The following is a 21020-nucleotide window of genomic DNA, read 5'->3' as shown; positions in this document are numbered from 1 at the left end:
TCTGCATCCCAAAGCAACAGAATATACTTTCTTCTCGAGTGCACATGGAACATTCTCCAAGATAGATCACATACTGGGTCACAAAACAGCCCTTCATAAGTATACAAGAATTGAGATCATACCAGGCATACTTTCGGACCACAATGCTATGAAGCTTGAAATCAACCACAGGAAAAAGTCTGGAAAACCTCCAAAAGCATGGACGTTAAAGAACACCCTACTATGGGGCGCCTGGGTGGCGCAGTCGGTTAAGCGTCCGACTTCAGCCAGGTCACGATCTCGCGGTCCGTGGGTTCGAGCCCCGCGTCGGGCTCTGGGCTGATGGCTCAGAGCCTGGAGCCTGTTTCTGATTCTGTGTCTCCCTCTCTCTCTGACCCTCCCCCGTTCATGCTCTGTCTCTCTCTGTCCCAAAAATAAATAAAAAACGTTGAAAAAAAAAATTTTTAATGAACACCCTACTAAAGAATGAATGGGTCAACCAGGCAATTAGAGAAGAAATTAAAAAATATATGGAAACAAATGAAAATACAACAATCCAAACGCTTTGGGATGCAGCGAAGGCAGTCCTGAGAGGAAAATACATTGCAATCCAGGCCTATCTCAAGAAAAAGAAAAATCCCAAATACAAAATCTAACAGCACACCTAAAGGAAATAGAAGCAGAGCAGCAAAGACACCCCAAACCCAGCAGAAGAAGAGAAATAATAAAGATCAGAGCAGAAATAAACGATATAAAATCTAAAAAAACTGTAGAGCACATCAGTGAAACCAAGAGTTGGTTTTTTGAAAAAATAAACAAAATTGATAAACCTCTAACGAGGTTTCTCAAAAAGAAAAGGGAGATGACCCAAATAGATAAAATCATGAATGAAAATGGAATTATTACAACCAATCCCTCAGAGATACAAGCAATTATCAGGGAATACTATGAAAAATTATATGCCAACAAACTGGACAACCTGGAAGAAATGGACAAATTCCTAAACACCCACACCCTTCCAAAACTCAATCAGGAGGAAATAGAAAGCTTGAACAGACCCATAACCAGCGAAGAAATTGAATCAGTCCTCAAAAATCTTCCAACAAATAAGAGTCCAGGACCAGATGGCTTCCCAGGGGAGTTCTACCAGACGTTTAAAGCAGAGATAATACCTATCCTTCTCAAGCTGTTCCAAAAAATAGAAAGGGAAGGAAAACTTCCAGACTCATTCTATGAAGCCAGTATTGCTTTGATTCCTAAACCAGACAAAGATCCAGTAAAAAAAGAGAACTACAGGCCAATATCCCTGATGAATATGGATGCAGAAATACTCAATAAGATACTAGCAAATCAAATTCAACAGCTTATAAAAAGAATTATTCACCATGATCAAGTGGGATTCATTCCTGGGATGCAGGGCTGGTTCAACATTTGCAAATCAATCAACGTGATACATCACATTAATAAAAGAAAAGATAAGAACCATACGATCCTGTCAATCGATGCAGAAAAAGCATTTGACAAAATTCAGCATCCTTTCTTAATAAAAACCCTCGAGAAAGTCGGGATAGAAGGAACATACTTAAACATCATAAAAGCCATTTATTAAAAGCCCACAGCTAATATCATCCTCAATGGGGAAAAACTGAGAGCTTTCCCCTGAGAGCAGGAACATGACAGGGATGTCCACTCTCACCGCTGTTGTTTAACATAGTGTTGGAAGTGCTAGCATCAGCAATCAGACAACAAAAGGAAATCAAAGGCATCAAAATTGGCAAAGATGAAGTCAAGCTTTCACTTTTTGCAGATGACATGATATTATACATGGAAAATCCGATAGACTCCACCAAAAGTCTGCTAGAACTGTACATGAATTCAGCAAAGTCGCAGGATACAAAATCAATGTACAGAAATCAGTTGCATTCTTATACACTAATAATGAAGCAACAGAAAGACAAATAAAGAAACTGATCCCATTCACAATTGCACCAAGAAGCATAAAATACCTAGGAATAAATCTAACCAAAGATGTACAAGATCTGTATGCTGAAAACTATAGAAAGCTTATGAAGGAAATTGAAGAAGATATAAAGAAATGGTAAAACATTCTGTGCTCAGGGGTTGGAAGAATAAATATTGTTAAAATGTCAATACTGCCCAAAGCGATCTACACATTCAATGCAGTCCCAATCAAAATTGCACCAGCATTCTTCTCAAAGCTAGAACAAGCAATCCTAAAATTCATATGGAACCACAAAAGGCCCCGAATAGCCAAAGTAATTTTGAAGCAGAAGACCAAATCAGGAGGCATCACAATCCCAGACTTTAGCCTCTACTACAAAGCTGTAATCATCAAGACAGCATGGTATTGGCACAAAAACAGACACATAGACCAATGGAATAGAATAGAAACCCCAGAACTAGACCCACAAAAGTATAGCCAACTAATCTGACAAAGCAGGAAAGAATATCCAATGGAAAAAAGACAGTCTCTTTAACAAATGGTGCTGGGAGAACTGGACAGCAACATGCAGAAGAATGAAACTAGACACTTTCTTACACCATTCACAAAAATAAACTCAAAATGGATAAAGGACCTGAATGTGAGACAGGAAACCATCAAAACCCTAGAGGAGAAAGCAGGAAAAGACCTCTCTGACCTCAGCCACAGCAATTTGTTACTCAACACATCCCCAAAGACAAGGGAATTAAAAGCAAAAATGAACTATTGGGACCTCTTGAAGATAAAAAGCCTCTGCACCGCAAAGGAAGCAATCAACAAAACTAAAAGGCAACCAACGGAATGGGAAAAGATATTTGCAAACGACATATCGGACAAAGGGCTAGTATCCAAAATCTATAACGAGCTCACCAAACTCCACACCCCAAAAAACAAATAACCCAGTGAAGAAATGGGCAGAAAACATGAATAGACACTTCTCTAAAGAAGACATCCAGATGGCCAACAGGCACATGAAAAGATCCTCAACATCGCTCCTCATCAGGGAAATACAAATCAAAACCACACTCAGATATCACCTCACGCCAGTCAGAGTGGCCAAAATGAACAAATCAGGAGACTATAGATGCTGGCGAGGATGTGGAGAAACGGGAACCCTCTTGCACTGTTGGTGGGAATGCAAACTGGTGCAGCCGCTCTGGAAAACAGTGTGGAGGTTCCTCAAAAAATTAAAAATAGACCTACCCTATGACCCAGCAATAGCACTGCTAGGAATTTACCCAAGGGATACAGGAGTACTGATGCATAGAGGCATTTGTACCCCAAGGTTTATAGCAGCACTCTCAACAATAGCCAAATTGTGAAAAAAGCCTAAATGTCCATCAACTGATGAATGGATAAAGAAATTGTGGTTTATATACACAATGGAGTACTACGTGGCAATGAGAAAGAATGAAATATGGCCCTTTGTAGCAACGTTGGATGGAACTGGAGAGTGTTATACTAAGTGAAATAAGCCATACAGAGAAAGACAGATACCATATGTTTTCACTCTTATGTGGATCCTGAGAAACTTAACAGGAACCCATGGGGGAGGGGAAGGAAAAAAAAAAAAGAGGTTAGAGTGGGAGAGAGCCAAAGCATAAGAGACTCTTAAAAACTGAGAACAAACTGAGGGTTGATGGGGGGTGGGAAGAAGGGGAGGGGGGGTGATGGGCATTGAAGAGGGCATCTTTTGGGATGAGCACTGGGTGTTGTATGGAAACCAATTTGACAATAAATTTCATATATTAAAAAAATAAATAATAAAAATAAAATTAAATAAATAAATAAACAAACAAACTCATATGGGCGCCTAAGTAGCTCAGTTGGTTAAGTGCCCAACTCTTGATTTCAGCTCAGGTCATGATCTCGAGGTTGGTGAGATCAGACCTAGATCTGAGCTGACTGCGCAGAATCTGCCTGGGCTTCTCTTTCTCTCCCTCTCTCTCTCTCTCTGCTCCTCCCCTGCTCGTGCGCAAGCTCTGTCTCTTGTTCTCTCGCTGTTTCCCTCAGAATAAATAAACTATTAAAATACACACACACACACACACACACACACACACACACACACACACACAAGAGGAGAGGAAACAAAGCACCAAAACTGTGAAAGCTGGAAAGCAGATAGTAATGTGACAAATGATTTAACACTCTGATAAAACTGCATCCTAGGCTGATAGTGAAGAAAGCCAAGAAGCAAGTAGATCCACAGCAGAGAAGCCCCAAAAGTCTCAGGAAAGGGCAGCACCAGATACCGCAGGAAGTGGAGCTAAAATGGGGTAGGGGTGGAGTGGGGAAAGAGAAGAAAAGAAGAGGGACTGTTAGAAGTCTCCTTGAGAAGCAATCAGATCCTCATTTCCCCTTCCCAGCTACCAACAGACAGGCGACTGCCTCCTCCCCACAAAAGACTTTATTTCTGGAGGGGAAATGGAGAGGGACCTGGGAGTGAGGACGCTAAGGAATGCATACTGGTTACTGAGACTGCCATCCTTTTTCCTCCTCAACTTCTAGAACCTTGACAACCAGCTCTCTCCCTCATGTGGGATGTGACAGAGTCTTTTCTACAAAAATTGACCAGCCCAAGAGCAAAGACCTACTTGGAGGTTCCCCCCTAAGTAGTCAGCCTGCTGTGAAGTGTTGTGAATAGATACCATGCACAACATTTTAGCCATCCTTGCTTAGGTGGAAGCTGATTCTCAGATATCAACAGATATCCAAAGAAAGACTCTAATAGCAAAGACAGACCCTGCAAAGTTAGAAGTGACAGTCCGTAAGACTGCCTTCCCTTCTTTTTTTTTTTTGCTTGAATTATTTTTTAATTTATTATTTTTTTATTATTTATCTTTTAAATTTAAATCCAAGTTAGTTTACATAGAGTGTAGTAATAATTTCAAAAATAGAATTTAGTGATTCATCACTTACATATAACGCTCAGTGCTCATCCCAACAAGCGCTCTCCTTCATACCCATCACCCCTTTAGTCCTTCCCCCTACCCAACACCCCACCAGCACCCCTCAGTTTGTTCTCTATATTTAAGAGTCTTTTTTTTTAATTTTTTTAATGTTTATTTATTTGTGACAGAGAGAGACAGAGCATGAGCAGGGGAGGGGCAGAGAGAAAGGGAGACACAGAATCCAAAGCAGGGGCTCCACCCAATGTGGGGCTCGAACTCACAGACTGTGAGACCATGACCTGAGCCGAAGTCGGACGCTCAACTGACTGAGCCACCCAGGCGCCCCAATTTTAAGAGTCTTTTATGGTTTGTCTCCCTCTCTGTTTTTATATTCTTTTTGCTCCCCTTCCCTTATGTTCATCTGTTTTGTATCTTAAATTCCACATATGAGTGAAATCATATGATATTTGTCTTTCTCTGACTGACTTATCTCGCTTAGCATACTACCCTCCAGTTCCATCCACACTGTTGCAAATAAGACCGCCTTCACTTCTGACATCAGTTGTAAATTTGGAGATCGCCAAGACCACCCTTGGGTTTGATCATTTGTTTGGAGGACTCACAGAACTTACTAAAAGTTGTTATACTCAGAAATATGACTTACTACAGCTAAAGGACACAGATTAAAGTAGGCCAAGGGAGGGAGTGCATAGGGCAGAGTGTAAACGCAGAGTTTTCCTGTCGTCCTCTCCCCATGATGTCAGGGACACCATTAACTCCTCCCGCTGATGATGTGTGGCAACACGCACAGAGTATTGCCAACCAGGGAAGCTCACCCTGAGTCCAGAGTTTTTATTGGGGCTCCATCTTAGAAGCACGGCTGACTATCCACATGGCTGACCTCAGTCTCCAGCCCCTCAGGAGGTCAAGATGATTTGGCATGAACCAAAGCACCCACCCTGCATCATGTCACTGGTGTGGCTCAAAGGCCCCCAAAGATACAAAAACATTCCTACTGGCATGACATTGAAGGGCTTGGAAATTACTTCCCAGAAGCCCATGGCAAAGGCCAGAACTCTCTTTGGGCAACACTAAATTCTTTACTTTATAGGCCACTCCTTGGTTTTTTGCCAAAGCTTTCTTACAACAAAACAATGAGTCCCTAGCATTCCCATGGTGACATGTCCCCACACAAATCTTTTCCATTTTATTATTTAACACTTCTGAGAACCTCCCTTCCTATTAAAATATTTCTTCAACATCATCCAAGACATTTTGGGTATTTCAGGTTTCAAGATGTTTTTTAAAAGTTTATTTATTTTTGAGAGAGAGAAAACATGGGGGAGGGGCAGAAAGGGCGGGGGGTGGAAACAGGATCTGAAGCCAGCTCTGTGCTGACAGCGGAGAACCCAATGCGGGGCTCAAATTCACAAACAGTGAGATCATGACCTAAGCCAAAATCAAGAATCAGATGCTTAACCGACTGAGCTACCCAGGTTTCAAGATTTTTTTTTACGTACTTCAGTCATTGAGGCAGTGTTAATTAATGTCTCATAACAAGCTAGTGATCTTTCAAATGGGAATTTTATGGTCCAAAATCCCAGTGGTCACTGCTGGGTGGTGCTCCTTGGCTTTTACCTTAAACCTTAGTCTGTGCTCCCCACAGGGTTACTGTGGAGAGAATGTGTCTGTGCCCTCCAGCTTCTAACAGGGAATTGTATACAGTAATAACCTTTTTGTCTACCAAATAGTCTATATGTTTTCAAATTAACAACCTGTGTGGGCTTGGGTAATCTTACAGGCTTCTTTTAAGCATGTCAAACCCATATTGGCTGAAGGGCAAGTTTATATGCCTTCGTTTTATAATACAAGGTAAAGGTACTCCTCCATCAGACAGCATACCCATCCCCTTAATACATTCAGGTAACGAAGGCACAAATACTTCACACTGAAATCTGTCCAGGAGCACCTGGGTGGCTCGGGCGGTTAAGTGTCTGCCTCTTGGTTTCAGCTCAGGTCATGATCTTATGGTTTTGTGGGTTCGAGCCCCGCATCGGACTCTGCGCTGGCAGCGCGAAGCCTGCTTGGGATCCTCTGTCTCCCTGTCTCTCTACCCCTCCCCCACTCACTCTGTCTCTCTTAAAATAAATAAACTTTAAAAAATTTTTTAAAAAAGAAATCTGTTCAGTCATCCCAATTTTCATCCATATGTTCCTCTTGATCCCATCAAACACTGTATTTCTATATCCTGCCAATCCAAATGTAACCCTGTTAAGCTTTTACCAACAGATTTGGAACCACAGTGCATTGGGCTCCCATGTCAAGGAATCCCAGAAAAGTCTCTTCTCCATCCTCTGACCATGTCACCCACTCAAGTGCATATGACCTTGAGTCTTCAGACAGGGCTTGGGCCAAGGGACCCAGGCCCTTTTGTCAATACTTATCTTAATTAGATTGTGGAACTGTCACTCTGAGTGACTAGAGATCAGATTTCTGCCTGTCATCTTTGTCTTCTGGCCTTCTAAATTTCTCAAAACTAGCATAATAGAGTAGACTTGTTTAGAACCTTTCAGAGTTAGGGGACCAGCAGAAACTCTTATTAGTACACCTAAATTCCAAGAGTGCTTCATGAAGACCTTTGTTTTGACCCTATCAATGTCTACTTTATTCATCTCCTTTCTTTCTTTCTTTCTTTCTTTCTTTCTTTCTTTCTTTCTTTCTTTCTTTTTTAGAGAGAGAGAGAGAAAGAGAGAAGGTTGGGGAGAGGCACAGAGAGAGGGGGACAGAGGATCCAAAGTGGGTTCTGTGTTGACAGCAAAGAACCCGGTGCAGGGCTCAAACCCATGAACCATAAGATCATGACCTGAGCTGAAGTCAGACGCTCAACCCACTGAGTCACCCAGGCACCCCTTGTTTCTTTTTTAAGTTTTATTTAAGTAATCTCTACACCCAACATGGGGCTCAAACTCACAACCCTGAAATCAAGAGTTGCATACTCCTCCAAGTGAGCCAGCCAGGTGCCCATTCATCTCATTTCTTTCTCTTTCTTTCTTTCTTTTGTTTATTTATTTATTCATTTTTTTTATCTTTAATGTTTATTTACTTTTGAGAGACAGAGAGAGACAGAGCAAAAGCAGGGGAGGGGCAGAAAGAAAGGGAGACACAGAATCCAAAGCAGGCTCCAAGCTCTGAACTGTCAGCACAGAGAGCCCAATGCAGGGCTCGAACCTATGTACCATGCGATCATGACCCAAGCTGAAGTCGGACGCTTAACCAACTGAGCCACCCAGGCACCCCATATTCGTGTCATTTCTTAATTACATTTAAAAGAGTGTTCCTCTGCTGGGATGAGTTCTTTAAGTTTCCTCGTTCTCTTTCCCATTCTCTTATGAATTATTCTAATCTTCACTATCTGTTGTTTCAACATAACTTTTCTCTTTGGTAATGACCCAGAGGCTAGCAGCTGTAGCTGAGAATCTAAGCTTGGCCCACTTACAAACCAGATTCAGATTACAAACCAGAATCCATGATTGGCCCAGTGCCAAGATCAACCCCAACAATCTCCTTTACTTTCATTTTGGCTGTTACAGATAACAATAACCAAGGGTTGTATATTTAGCTTGTTTCTTGTTACTCTGAAATTCTGTATGCATCTAGTGAGCCAGGTCCTTGGAACTGGATCCATCATTTCTAAGTTCCATTGTTAACTTTGACCTCCAGTAACCGATGGCAGAACTGCAATTCTATACCATGCGTGACCTTGAAGTCATCCAGGAATCAAAGGTTCATCGTTCCACACCCTCTCATCCTTCTTCTTTCCAAAACACAACTTTCAGTGACTTCTGTGAGCCCTTTTCAGGAATTATCAAACCTAAGGTGGCCTTGAGAGCCCCTGAACTTGTAATTGGTTTCAGAAGTGAGGTGGTCTTATGCACTATTTCATCCAACTTCACAAACACCAAAGCAAGAAATGGAAAATAGCAAGTTGGAAGAAACAGAAACTATGTAGGAAGAAGAAAATTTAAAAAGAAAACTCAGAGAGATAAGATATTGCACCACAAGACAAGAACAGAATAGTCTAAAAAATGAGATATCAGGAAAAATAAAGCTGTTAGAAGTTATAAATATGTTATCAGAGGGTAAAAAAGTCAGTAGAAACATTGAAAACTAACACTGAGGACATTTCTCAGAAACAAGAGCAAAAAATATACAAGGGTGTTAAAGTGAGAGTTGGATTTCCAAACAACTATACAGTACTGGAAAATGTGTTAAAGAAAATATTTTGTGATAAATAACATTTGCCTGAGCATTTTAAAGGAGAATTTTAGGAGAACAAATGTAACCCACAAATAGAAAAAGGAACAAATGGGGGATAAAATCTAATAATAGAAGGACTGATTAAATTGTGAAGTACTCAAAGATCACTCAAAGATATGATCATTAAAACCTGGTGCATGTGGCTGGCTTGATCACGTTGGATCAAGCATCCAACTCTTGATCTCAGCTCAGGTCATGATCTCACAGTTCGTGAGATCAAGCCCCAAGTCACTTTGAGCTCTGCACTGACAACACAGAGTTTGCTTGGGATTCGCTCTCCCCTGCCCTTCCCCTGCTCCTCTTTCTCTCCCCCCTCTTTCTCTCTCTCTCTCTCTCTCTCTCTCTCTCTCTCTCTCAAATAAATAAATAGACTTAAAAAAAAAAAAAAAAAGAAACTCAGGGGCGCCTGGGTGGCTCAGTCAGTTAAGCGTCCAACTTCAGCTCAGGTCATGATCTCACAGCTGGTGAGTTCGAGCCCCATGTTGGGCTCTGTGCTGAAGCTCGGAGCCAACACCCTGCTTCAGATTTTGTGTCTCCCTCTCTCTGACTCTCCCCTGCTCACATCCTGTCTGTCTGTCTCTCTCAAAAATAAACAAACATTAAAAACAATTTTTAATAAAAAAAGAAACTTAATGACAGGAAGACATATGAAAGTGTATTGACTTAAAAATTCAAGTAACAAAAAAATTCAAGTAACAAGACAGTATGTTTAATATGATCTTATTGTAAAATATATTTTATCTATGGCTATGTGCATTTAGTCATTTTTTAAAGAAAAAAAATACACAACAAAGAAGTAACCATTCCAGTCCTCAAGTAGTAGGAATGTCAGTGATATTTTTCGATTTTTTTATATTTTCCAAGTTTTCTGCAATAAACAAATACTTTTGTAAAGAGGAAAAGTATTCTTTATTTTTTAGTTTTCCTTCCTTCCTCTCATTTATTTTTTGAAGAGATAAAGAGAGAGTGAGCCAGGGAGAGGGGCAGAGGGAGGGAGAGAGAGAGAGAGAGAGAGAGAGAGAGAACCTTAAGCAGGCTCTACTCTCAGCACAGAGCCCAACGAGGGGCTCAGTCCCATGACCCTGAGCATGACCTGAGCCAAAATCAACAGTCAGACGCTCAACCAACTAAGCCACCCTGAAAACGTATTCCTTTAAAAGGTACGGCGCATGGGAGAACTTGCCCTCTCCCGTCTTCTTATGGTCATCTCCCGGAGCAAATGGTTCACATTATACTTTTCAACCCCACTATCTCCACGCTCTTCTAACCACCCTATCACACCTCCTAATTTTGCATCCCATCACCTCTCACTTCATCTCCTCCCACATCCACTTTTTCACCTTTAATCTCATATATAAACAACTAAAAACCCTCTAAAAGGCCCTGGTGTAGTTCTTTGGTATTTCACTCAACACTCCGCAGACAACAAGCATGAAATAAATACTTATTGAAGAAATAAATAAATGTGAGAGAAAATGGAGATCTAGTAGCGACAGGACTCGAGAAGCACAAAGGCTTCATGGAGGTTGCAAGACATGAACTTGGCCTTGAGGAAGAGTTAAAACGTGGGTGGCTCGCAAGGACGGCATGCAGGTATGCCAGAAGAGTCAAGAGCATGGGAGAAGAGGTAGACCCAGCCACATAGCCTCAGGAGACATACAACCAACTTGTCTGGTTGGAGTGCAAGTGGAAGGTTGGAAATGGTACAGAGTAAGTTTGGGGATGTTGAGGCTAGTGTCAAGCTGAGCTTTTACTCAATGGTAGTGGTTCTGGAATTTTGGCAGGAAACTTGGTATAACAGCTTGTGACACCCCAGTTCCAGAGTCTCCATCTTAGCAGATCTGGGGTGGGACCCAAGATTTTGTAGTTGTCATATATTCCCAGGTAAGACTGGATGCACATTAGAACCATCTAAAAAGCTTTTTGGAAAAACCAAAGCCAGGGACTTACCCCTCAGAGATTTTAATTTCATTGGTCTAACGTGGGACCTGAGCACCAGTATGTTTATTTTTAATAACCCAGATGATTAACGTATGCAACCAGGGTTTTTAATCTTTATTACTGCTTGTGTAAGCAAGAGGAGCCCTCCATGATTTTTTTTTTAATTTTTTTTCAACGTTTTTTATTTATTTTTGGGACAGAGAGAGACAGAGCATGAACGGGGGAGGGGCAGAGAGAGAGGGAGACACAGAATCGGAAACAGGCTCCAGGCTCTGAGCCATCAGCCCAGAGCCCGACGTGGGGCTCGAACCCACGGACCGCGAGATCGTGACCTGGCTGAAGTCGGACGCTTAACGACTGCGCCACCCAGGCGCCCCCCTCCATGATTTTTAAAAGAGGGGATGTTAACATGGGATTTATTAATTACACAATTAACACATGATCAATGTCAAAAGATGAGAAATTACAAAGAAAACATCTAAATTATCTAAAATCCCACTACTCAGAACAACTACTGTTAATGTGTTAGAATAAAACTTCCCGATCTTTCCCATGCAAGCGTATGCATAAAGATAAATGTTTACAAAAATGGGATCATATTTGCTGATTGCTTTTTTCATTTGCTAATACACAATGAACAACTTCCACAGCAATAAATGTAAGTATAAATCATAATTTACGATGGCTGCATGCTACTTCATCAGAAGAATGTGCTATGGTTTCTTTAACCAATAATAGAGACGAGTTTATGATTGTAGAGGGTGGGCCATACCATATGGGGTCAAAGACAAAGCACAGGACTTTGGTTCTACTCTTGGCTTTGCCACTCGCAAAGTGAACTTAGACAAATCAAAATCTCTGCATGAAATTTTAAAGTCCTCAGCAAGGGTATTACCACAAGAAACACAATTTGAACAAAGAAATCATAGGACTTGTTGACTGGTTACATATAGGAATTACAGAAAAATATTTTAAATACGTAAATTGATAGTAGACAAAGAAACAACTTTCACTTTTTTTTCTGTCGCTTTTCAAAAATCCCAAGATCAGGGTGCCTGGGTGGATCAGTCGGTTAAGCTTCTGGCTCTTGACTTCGGCTCAGGTCATGATCTCAAGGTTTGAATTTGAGCCCTGAGTCAGGCTTGGGGCTCTGCACTAACAGTGCAGAACCTACTTGGGATTCTCTCTCTCTCACCCTCTCTCTGCCCTTCCCCAACCTGTTCCCTCTCTCTCTCTCTCTCTCTCTCTCTGTCTCTCAAGAAAAAAACCAAAAAAACAAAACCCAAGATCAGAATTAACATACTTTGAAAAACAGAGAGGAGGGGTGCCTGGGTGGCTCAGTCAGGTGTCTGACTTCGACTCAGGTCATGAACTCATGGTTCGTGAGTTCGAGCCCCTGGGCGGGCTCTGTGCTCACAGCTCAGAGCCTGGAGCCTGCTTTAGATTCTGTGTCTCCTTCTCTCTCTGTTCTTCCACTGCTCGCTCGTGCTCTCTCTCTCTCTCTCTCTCTCTCTCTCTCAAAAGTAAATAAATATTTTAAAAAATTTTTTCAGAAAAGCAGAGAGGATCACGATAGGGATATGTATTCTTTCCTTCTCTAAGTCATAATACTTTCTGGAAGTTGTAGTGGCAGTCTTACCTAATCTATGAAGCCTGCTGTGATTTTTACCCTCTGATTTCCTGTTACACTATAGTCTAACACATGGCTTAGCCTTGAATCACAGAGTCTTTTATCCTTTCCCAATTATTGGTCTTTTTTTTCCCCAGCTAGAATGAAACTCCCTAAGTACACAGATGCTCCCCCGCCCCACGGCCACCATTACTTCTAATACTTACTTTCTGGGGCCATAGTGCCTGATGTAGTACAGAATATATAACTATCTGTTAGGAACATTTGTTGATCTTCAATTTTGCAATTCAGGGATCTGATCGGTAGACCACTCTACTTTCTGAGGCATATTCTGTGTCCCCAAAGGCAAATCTCTAAGAATCCTTAAATTTACAAATATGTCAAAGACAGCCACTTCAATTTAGACAGTTTCTAAAGAATCTGGCATTTAAGGTTTTCCCTCTTCCATTGGCTCTAGAAATCTAAGCTCCCCAAAGCCTCTCTTTTCCTATTTTTCGCCAACTGACAGCTGCAATGACTTCCAGAGTTCATGTCAGTACACAAATCATACTACCATGGAAATCTGCAATTCAGTGTATTTGGTGAGCTCATTACACAATAAAACTTGAGGTCAGAGATTAAATTCTATTTCCCAGAAAACAAAACTTGGTTTGACAATATGCGACCAACAGTCTTTTCAATAAAATACTTACACATGGCAAATGTTGCTTCTGAGGTAGTCAAAACATTTTTTTCATTTTGTTACCATTTGGTTATAAATGCAACAAACCTCATTTTTTTTTTATTTTTTTACATTTATTTATTTTTGAGAAACAGAGTGAGACAAAGCATGAGCGGGGGAGGGGCAGAGAGAGAAGGAGACATAGAATCTGAAGCAGGCTCCAGCTCTGAGCAAGCGGTCGGCACAGAGCCTGATGCGGGGCTCAAACCCACAAACTGTGAGATCATGACCTGAGCCGAAGTCAGACGTTCAACCAAGTGAGCCACCCAGGTGCCCCACAAACCTCATATTTTTACTTTTTCCTGAAAATTATACAGAGAAGGGGTGAGTGCTTTTTCTTTCTTAGTTTATATTAACATGGAACTCTTAAATATGAAATCTATCAACTTGCTCAGATTGTCTAATGTCCTCGAGGTTGGCAATTTTTCAAATGTAATTTATTATAAAGAAAAAAAAGAAATCAACTGCAGTCTTTTATTCTTTCTTACTTCCTGCCTTCTCTTTCTTTCAACATCTAGTGCTTACTGTGTACCCCTACTCTGTCAGGCACTATACAAACAATACAGTCTAATCATGGAGACAAATAGAAACCAGAGACTGGGGGCACCTGGGTAGCTCAGTCAGTTAGTGGTCCCACTCAATTTCAGTTCAGGTCATGATCTCACGGTTCACGGGTTCGAGCCCATGTTGGGCTGTGTACTGACAGCACGGAGCCTGCTTGAGAGTCTCTCTCTCTCCCTCTACCACTCATGCTCACTCTCCCTCTGTCTTAAAAAAAAGAAAAAGAAAAAACAAACCAGAGATTGTGAATTGGCAGCTCTCAGATCTCTTGTGACCACACAGATGAGTTTGGTTGGCCGTACAATATCTTTGTCTTTTTTTTTTTTTTTTTAATGTTTATTTATTTATTTTATGTAATCTCCACACCCAAAGTGGGGCTCAAACTCACAATCTCAAAATCAGGAGTTCGCATGCTCTTCTGACTGAGCCAGCCAGGTGCCCCACCATGTCTTTTTTTGATTGAATTCTTTCCCCACCTTTTCAGACCAAGTCATTTCCTATAAAAAGCCAAGGTTCCGGGTTATATGAACAACTGGAAAATCCAGGAGCACTGAGCCCCTCACTCCCTCAAAAGAACAACTGACACACCCTTGTGGGAACTGCCTTGGTTAGAGACATGGAGCTCTTCTCAGTCCACACGTGATCTCCCCAGCTCAGCACTAAGTTTGCAACTACTCTGTTGAACAGTAACAGAAATAATCAATGCATGGTTACCAATGGCAGCAAAGGCTATAAGGGGAAAACACGCAGCTTGAGAGAATGTGATTTAAACTGAGGTTCAAAGATGGTTTCTTGGAGGACATGACTTTTTTTTTTTTTAATGTTTATTTATTTTTGAGAGAGATAGAGGGCAAGAGGGGGAGGTGCAGAAACGAGAGGGGGACAGAGGATCCGAAGCGGGCTCTGTGCTGACAGCAGAGAGCCCGACAGGGGGCTGGAACCCATGAACCGTGGGGTCACCGCCTGAACCAAAGATGGTCGCTCAACTGGTTGAGCCACCCAGGTGCCCCCAAGTACATGACATTTTTAGCCTTGCTCAATATTGACACTCACCTTTTATGAAGTATTTATCCAAATAGTAATAACTACCATTCATTGAGTGTATTGGTGCCTCTCTTTCTCTCTCAAAACTAAAAACATTAAAAAAAAATTAATAAATAAGTTTTAAAAAAGAAATATAACTTTCTTTATTTTCTACACCTTAACTTAATTTTCATTATGACTCCTCATTCCACTAATCTGACAGGTAATATTAACCTGTTAGGATTTCCCATCCCCTTCCCTGTCGTGCCAAGATGCCAGGGAACTTGGCATTGGAGAAGTGATTTATTTCTCAGGGTACCAAATACAGTTTTTAAAATCTCACATTTGGGGGCCTGGGTGGCTCAATTAGCGTCTGAATGTTGGTTTTAGCTCAGGTCATGATCTCACAGTTCATGGGTTCGAGCCTCGTATCAGGCTCCCAATAAATCATTTTTTAAAAATCATACAAAAAGATATGAGATCTTGCCATTTGCAACAACATGGATGGGCCTAGAGAGTATTATACCAAGTGAAATAAGTCAGACAGAGAAAGACCAATACCACGTGATTTCACTCGTACGTGGAATCTAAAAAACAAAACAAATGAACGAAAAAACGAAAAAAGCTGAAACAGACCCATAAATACAGAGAACTAGTGGTTGCCAGAGGGGAGAGGGTGGGGGATGGAGGAAATGGGTGAAGGGAAGTGGGAGGTACAAGCTTCCAGGTATGGAATGAGTCAGTCATGGGGATGAAAGGCATAGCATAGGGACTATAGTCAATGCTATTGTTAACAACGTTGCATGGTGACAGACGGTAGCTACACTTGGGGGGAGCATAGCATAACATTTGAGTTATCAAATCACTATGTTGTACACCTGAAACTAATGTAACATCGCGTGTCTCCTATACCTCGATACAACACGAATACATACATACGTAATAAAGTACAAACTAAAGCATGTTAAAGAATAGATTATTTGAATAACAAAGATACCTGTAATGTAGTTTTAAAACATAACAAAAGGAAGTAAGCGTCAAGAAAAAAGAAGCTCATTCGTTCAAGCGGCCAACTCTTGATTCCGGCTCAGGTCTTGATCTCACGGTTTGTGATACCGAGCCCCGCATCAGGCTCTGCACTGTCAGCGTGGATTCTATATCTCCTCTCTCTGGGCCCCTTTTGCCGCTCACAAGCTCTCTCTCTCTCTCTCTCTCTCTCTCTTTTTCTCTCAAAATAAATACACGAAAGAAGGAAGAAAGAAAGAAAGAAAGAAAGAAAGAAAGAAGGAAGGAAGGAAGGAAGGAAGGAAGGAAGGAAGGAAGGAAGGAAGGAAAGAAAGAAAGAAAGAAAGAAAGAAAGAAAGAAAGAAAGAAAGAAAAAAGAAAGAAAGAAAGAAAGAAAGAAAGAAAGAAAGAAAGAAAGAAAGAATATTTCTAAGAATGGAGAACATTTTGTTCTTAGCACCCAAACAGCCAATGGGAGGAGGAAACTTGGGTGTCTCAGAAAAGAAAAAATACACGATTCCTTAATGGGAATCTTATTTACCAATTAAGTTGAGTCTCTTGGAAACAGTAATATTTAAATGATTGGAGAATAACAGCTTAATGGAGAACAGAATGAGGTAACAGAGATACTGAAGTTACAACAACAGTGTGATAAAGTTCTTTGAGATTCATGAAAAATAAAAAGAAAATCTGGTGTATTTGTTTCTTTAAAGCGATTTTGAGGAGTGTAGGGAAAATTTGTATGTGGTAGTTTGGTCATTTTATTCCCATTTATAGCTATTACAGAAATTGGAAACTTCAAGACCAGATATATATTTAAGGATGAATAACACTGCCATTTAGTAAATGATTACCGCTGTTAATCCAAATCAACTGAAATTGTTCCTTGAAAGTCGGAGCTAACTGAAGTCAGAGATAGTATAAAGGCATTAACAAAATTAAAAGGCAAATTTTGTCAGCAAGTAAAATCAAATCAAACAAGCAATTCTCAAGGCTCAGAAATGAGTTACTGACCTGGCAGAAACCTAGTTCAAGAAGCAAATGACGTAAGGAATTCATGGTTGAACCATCAAGCCTTGCCACGCTAACTCCTACTGATGATGGGGTGCCTTTTGAAAAAAAAGGGGGAAAAAAGAGAGAGAGAAAGAGAGAGAATTGTGTTAAAAACTGCTTTCCTATGATCATCTTGTAAGAAAAAGAAAATGCCTATTTACTGAATGAAGTACATCTAAGAATACCTATCATTTCAATGACAAGAAAGATCATGACAATAATAATTAAATTGTATGCATGCGAATTTCAGAGAAAGCCCAGGAAAAAAGAAGCGTAGTTAATCAGCCTTAATCTTGTTCTAAGGTTACCGCCCCAGTAGGTTTAAACACTAAGCCCTTTGGGAGCCACATCAACTGCTCAGGATGGTTCAAGTGCATTGTCACTGTGATGAATAAATGGCACCCTTCTGACCTGAAAGAGTTAATAAGATTCCCCTCCCCACAAAAGTGGGAGACCCCTGAGATATTATCTGGCCCCGGAAAGAAAAGAACTCATTTGTTCCCAAAGTTTTCTACTCATAAAGCCCAGCAAAGACCCCTTCTTCTTTCTACATCCTACCCCCATGCCTGCCTACCCTAAAAACCATATTTTGTAAACCAAAATTTCAAACCATAAGGCTGGCTTTTCTCATGAGGCAAAGAAAAAAAACCTTTGTGATTAATGCTTTGGCTAAAAGCATAGAATATAAAATGGGGAGATTATTTATGGTCCTTCTCCTTAGGAGCTAATAGAGTCAGACGTTAGCCTAAAAGGTTGGAAATCCTACAGTGAGATTTTTTTTTCCCAACAGATAAAAGTAGCTTCTGGAAAGCAGCATAAATACTGTCTGCAGTAAGCCGTAAGCACTAATAATTTTGCTCTAAGTGCCCAGTCAAAAGGAGATGAACATTTTAAATGTTATTAAAAAATGGACGGCATATTATCTTGAAAGCCACAGTGAAATACTAACCTAAGTGACAAGCATTGCCATGTTTTAAGATGGACAGTGGTTGGAGGGATTTACCAGGCCACTCTCCCATACAGTCAAATCACATTCAGTAGCACAAAATGTAACACAGATTGAATTTTCAATTTCTAGTTATATTTTCCCCAAGACCGCTACATTTCTTTTTTCCTAAACTGTTCATTCTTCTTTGGCTAATTCTGTTTGAAAGACCTGCTTTGCTAATTATCCAAGATAATCCTATCCAAGACAGGAAAGAAAACATAAAGCTTGACTTCACCACCTTTGACATCATTAAAACTTAATTTGGCAGAGAGAGCTTTTGTGGTTTTGTTTGCTTGTTTGTTTGTATTTTTTTTTTTTTTAAGTAGGGTATTTCCAGTGAAAAGCTCTTGGCATTTTTGTTCCCTTTTTATTTTTTTAAAGTGTTTTTTTAAGTGAACTCTACCCCCAACGCGGGGCTGGAACTCACAACCCCAAGATGAAGAACCACATGCTCTACCACTGAGCCAGCCAGGCACCCCTTGTTCCCCTTTTAAAAATCAGAGCACTAAAAGTTTTCTGTTCTTTAGTGGTGTTCTTTAAAAAAAAAAAAAAAAAAAAAATAGAGCTAATGAATTACTGGAAACAAAGAAATAACAATTTCGAAATAAAAAGGCTTGAAGTGAAATATTCAGACAAACTGTATTGCCTCTTTACAATAAAAGAGATTTCCACAAAACAGATGTGCGAGTTGTCAGAAGCCAACAATTGCTTACAGGTCTACTTTGGAGGGTGATTAAAACATTTATATGCACAGAAATAGCACCGTTACTGAGTGATTCCAAGGATGATTTTGGTCAAAGTGACCAATGAGTAACAGCATCTTGGAGGGACAAACAGCTCCAGAGGAGTCCTATCTCCTTGTGTGTGGAAAAGTCTAGATATGAGCTGGTATTAGGGGAGTACTCTAGGTCACACTTAGTATGTTCAGAGTGTTGTGCAAACATGTGTATTGACGTGAAAGCACTTCACAAATCTATAGTGTTCAATTTCTTAACAGAAAGAAACACAGTCTACAGTAAATAAGACAGGGGTGCCTGGGTGGCTCAGTCAGTTAAGAGGCCGACTTTGGCTCAGGTCATGATCTCATGGCTCGTATGTTCAAGCCCCGCGTCGGGCTCTGTGCTGACAGCTCAGAGCCTGGAACCTGCTTTGGATTTTGTGTCTCCCTCTCTCTCTCTGACCCTCCCCTGCTGGCGCTCTCTCTCTGTCTCTCAAAAATAAGTAAATGTTAAAAAATAATAATTTTTAAAAATAAATAAATAAATAATAAAGTAAATAAGGCATAGACAGGCTTATAGATTATAGACCTAGATCAATCTGTTCCTACAGGAAACAGATAACACAAACTAGATACTCAAATATTATTAAATGAAAAGAGTATTTATAAAAGGCTGCCATTACAAAATACCACAGACTAGGTGGCTTAAGCAACTGGAATTTTATTGTCTCACAGTTCTGGGGGCTGAAGTCCAAAATCAAGGTATTGGCAGGGTTGATTTCTTCTGAAGGCTGTGAGGGAAGGACCTCTCTCCTTGGATTGCCCGTGCCGCTCTTCTCGCTGTGCCTTCACATTCCCTTCCCTCCATGTCTGTGTCCAAATTTCTCTTTTCAAGAAGAACAACAATCATATTGAATTAGGTCCCACCCTGTTGACCTCACTTGAATTTGATTCCCTCTGTAAAGATTCTATAAATGGCGGGGAGAGGGAGGGGATATAATTGAACGGAACCCATGACAGCCGTAGACAGCATCTGAGGAAACCAACAAGAGATAGATAGTACAGTATCCTGGGGCTAATCACACCAGAGAGCTGTTTCAACTCTAGGCATGAAGAGCTGCTCAGAGCCCAGAGAGAGACAGCTCTCATATAGGAACCAGGGCTTTCAGTGAAAAGACTCAGTCAACAAGCGGCAACCCGGCAGGAATGGAGCTGGAGAGTGGAAGGAATAAATATCCTGACCTCACTCACCTCCTACCCTTCTGTCTCCTCCTGTTGGCTCCTCCCATAGGTGCTCCCATGGACCAAGTGGAAGCTAAAGAGCGAGGCAGTAGATCAGTCCATAATAGCCAGCCTCTTGGGGCAGTCTGCAGGGTACAGAAGGGTAAAGGATGAACCTGGAGTGATAACCGGAAGATATCCAATAGATGGCCTATTCAAATTCATAAAACCAGTTAGTGGGTGTGCAAGAGATCCTCATATTTCTATTTTTCTCTATATTTTTGACATAATTGACAGTAAAAAAATTTATTTTATTTATTTATTTTTTATTTTAGAGACAGAGTGTGTGTGAATGGGGGAAAGGGGCAAGAGGGAGAGAGAGAGAGAGAGAGAGAGAGAATCTCAAGCAGGCCCCACACTCACAGGGAGCCCAACGTGGGGCTCGATCCCATGACCCTGGAATCATGACCCAAGCCAAGATCGAGAGGCGGATGCTCAACCAGTCGACCGAGCCACCCAGGCTTGCTTACAGTAGAAGATTTTTAAAGAAATGTATAGTATATGTCGGGGGGGGGAGGGGAATACATACAGTATAATTCACTACCTGTGTTTTGAAAGATATACTAAAAAACATAACAATGTTTATCTCCTGGTTGGGGATCAGGGAGAGTTTTTATTTTCATTTTCTTTTAAGAAGCCTTCTAGGGACACCCGGTTGGCTCAGTAGGTGGGGCATACGACTCTCGATCTTGTGGTAGTGAGTTCGAGCCCCACGTTGTGGGTAGAGTTTACTTAAAAGAAGAAAGAAAAGTTCTTCACAGGAATGGAGACTACAAGGAAACTAACCCTGCTGGCAACAGTCAGGGATGTAGTATGAGTGAGTAGATCTCTTCGAGTAGGGAGAGGAAGACTTCTGGAAAGACGCTTAGAGTACAGGGGGTTTGCTTTTGATGGAAGAGCTTCCAGA

The 21020-nt window shown here is 40.9% G+C and overlaps 1 long non-coding RNA gene across 1 annotated transcript; it reads right to left on the bottom strand.

The window, feature by feature from the left end:
* Positions 1-19537: 19537 nt before the first annotated feature.
* On the bottom strand, positions 19538-20302 carry LOC147579485 (uncharacterized). The gene is made up of 2 exons (XR_015253177.1): positions 20084-20302; positions 19538-19718 (listed from the first exon to the last, which is right to left on the bottom strand). It is a non-coding gene; the product is annotated as an uncharacterized LOC147579485 (long non-coding RNA).
* Between the last annotated feature and the right edge of the window lie 718 nt (positions 20303-21020).

Source organism: Puma concolor, chromosome B4 (genome assembly GCF_028749965.1).
Source record: "Puma concolor isolate L17-30 chromosome B4, mPumCon1.1.hap2, whole genome shotgun sequence".
Classification (NCBI taxonomy): domain Eukaryota; kingdom Metazoa; phylum Chordata; class Mammalia; order Carnivora; family Felidae; genus Puma; species Puma concolor.
The sequence above is the reverse complement of the archived record's forward strand: the minus strand, read 5'-3'. Positions and strand labels throughout refer to the sequence as shown.